This window comes from Pygoscelis adeliae, unplaced genomic scaffold (genome assembly GCF_000699105.1).
Source record: "Pygoscelis adeliae isolate BGI_AS28 unplaced genomic scaffold, ASM69910v1 Scaffold63, whole genome shotgun sequence".
NCBI lineage: Eukaryota > Metazoa > Chordata > Aves > Sphenisciformes > Spheniscidae > Pygoscelis > Pygoscelis adeliae.
In genome coordinates, this window is record NW_008824414.1 from 7,093,660 (window position 1) to 7,096,320 (window position 2,661).

The following is a 2,661-nucleotide window of genomic DNA, read 5'->3' on the forward strand; positions in this document are numbered from 1 at the left end:
CCCCTGGCTCGGGACCGGCGGTCCACGTCCCGCCGTCTGTGGGCATCCCCAAGTACCAAAGAGCCAGTACAGACCAAAGGAAAACCAGCAGCCCCAGCAGCTCCCAGCTCGGGCTCGGGGCGCCCCGTTACGGCTGCGTTCACCCCATCTATGAAATTCCCACCATGGGGCATTTTGGAGCATCCCGGGGCGGGGAGGGCGAGGGAAGGCGACTGCAGCAAGCGCCCTTCAGACCGTTTGGCTGGTGGATGCTTCACCACTCGTTGGGTGCAGGATGAGGCCAGCACCCTTCGGTGTCTCCGCAGCAGCTAAAAGCCCACCGGGGCACTCCTGCACTCGGGACACCTTAGCGAGGAGCTACCCCATCCCATTCCCTGCTCCAGGCAGGGAAAGGGGGTGCTGGGATAACAGGACGGGGTGACTGATGCTGCAGGGGACCCGCACAGAGGAGGCTGCACCCCACGGGGACGGGGGGCCCATCCCCTACACGGGGGGACACACGGCAGCTCTGTGCCGCTCCCGGCACATGCCACTGCCCCAGGGCTCAGCGCACGGGCCCCCGACGCCAGCTCACAGCCCCTAATGCATTTTTGATTTCCCAAATATGTGCCCTTCTGATCTCGGTAAGACGGATAAAGAGCCTTTAATCAGCTGCTAGGAGGAATTATGGATGGCTAATTGTGCCTGCCACCTCCATTACATCTCTGCCACCTACGGGGCTTATAACGATTTAGAAGGGCCCTTTCAGGCCTTCATTAGCTGCACACCAAAGGCTTCGGAAATAATTGGCCTCTACGATTTAGAAATTGGCCACTGGGCTGTAAAATACCAGCCACTGGGAAAGGCTCTTAATTCGGACTGGCGCTTTGACACAGCTTGCCTCTGGTTTCAAGGCTGCGGTGGAGCTGTAATCTCTCATTAGTGCTGCGATGAGAGGAGCGAGCCTCCTCATTAGCACCGACCAGGAGCAGTGGCACCAAAGCTTTCCAGGCTCCCTGACGGGAGCGCCTCAAATCAAAGGGATGCAGCTCACCTCCCACGCCGGCACAGCAGCCCCGGGCAGTTTCTCTGCTCAGTGGCTCTGGGCTCCCTCGCTTATATTTCTGCCCCCCCTTTCCCCCATTTATCTGGGTGCTCCAGCCCCTGGGCTGCAAGCTGTAACCCGAGGGTCCCTGTGGGTTGGCAGCTTTACTCACTGTTGTGTCCCCGTAACCCAAGGGTCCCTGTGGGTTGGCAGCTTTACTCACTGTTGTGTCCCCTTGGCAGGTGCCCTCCTCCCTTCTTTTTGATGGAAAAAGGGATGCCGATACATTTTCCACATTATTATCTTTGACAACAGTCAAAGGTACAAAGGTGCAAACGGACAGTCCTCGTTTTGGACAAATAAAAACACCAACTACAACTGCAATCCCTTCTGAGGTCTGGCCGTCGAGATTTTACACCTTTACTGACAGCTCTTTCGCGAGTAGTACGACTTGCAGAGCTGTTGCTCATTGGTCCTATGAGACCGACCCTGATGCCATGGGCGAGATGGACCCCTGTCGATACGGGTGCATGTTCGGAGAGGGAGGAGCAAAGGGCACCTCTGGCCCCCAGCCCCACTGGGATGGCACAAGCAGCCCAGCCTCGGGTCCATCTCCTCAGCCCCGACAAGCTTCCGCTAACGACTCTGAAGTGAAAGCTGGGTCCCTTCTCTGGCACCGCAATAGGGTGTGGCCTCTTCCAGCTCATCCTTGCCTTCGGAAGGGAAGAGGCAGGCTGGGGAAAGCCAGCTGCTCTCCAGGTTAGGGAAAATGGGTTTTCCCAATCCTTTTTGCAGGACACATGTACTGCGAAACCCTATCCATGGCCACCGTTGGAAGGTTTGCCCCAGGCTACATAGAGAAACGTTCTCTGCTGCAGTGCCCTTCCCAAGGCCCACCACCACCATCCATGATCGTAAGCCCCGACCGGGGCAGGTGCAGTCAGACCGCCCAAGGTCCCTGGCACCTTCTCCCCTCTCCAGCTGAGCCCAGGGCTGCGCGGGAGCCAGTGAGCTGCCCGAGAGCTCACCTGGGACTGTTCACTGGTGCGCACCGCTTCCCTGCGCAGGCACCGCTTCTGTTTGCCAACAGAGGCAACCACCACCTCCCTGCTCCTCCTGGGAAAAGGCACTTTTATTTGGAGCAGTGATCAAAGCAGCTGCCAGGGAAAACCTCGCAGCTTCGCTACAAAAGAGAAGCTATTTCAACGATGGCAACATTAACCGACACCGCGTCGTAAGGGCAACTTCTGCCTGCGTCCTTATTTAAGCCCGTAACAAGTCACAGGCTTTCAAGCAGGACAAACCAAAGGAGACGGTTTTTGGCTTTGTGACACACCACGCTATGCTGTTAACACGACAGTTTCTTACACAGCTCATCACTGAGCTGCCCTTCGGGAGCTCTCTCCTCATTAACTGCTTCTGCAGTTTTGAAGGTGTTCAAAACTCTGCGCTCACTCGGGACGGGCACCGTTTGTACGACTGCCCTGTTAATGCTCCAAAGGAGTCTGCACCTTGGGATGCTGCTGTTAAGGATAAAGATGTGGGGGGAAGAGGGGGAGACATGAAAATTTTCTCCACTCAACAACTTGCTCTCTCTGACTTGCAGTGGAAAGAAGAGCGATCTAGCACATTGTTTT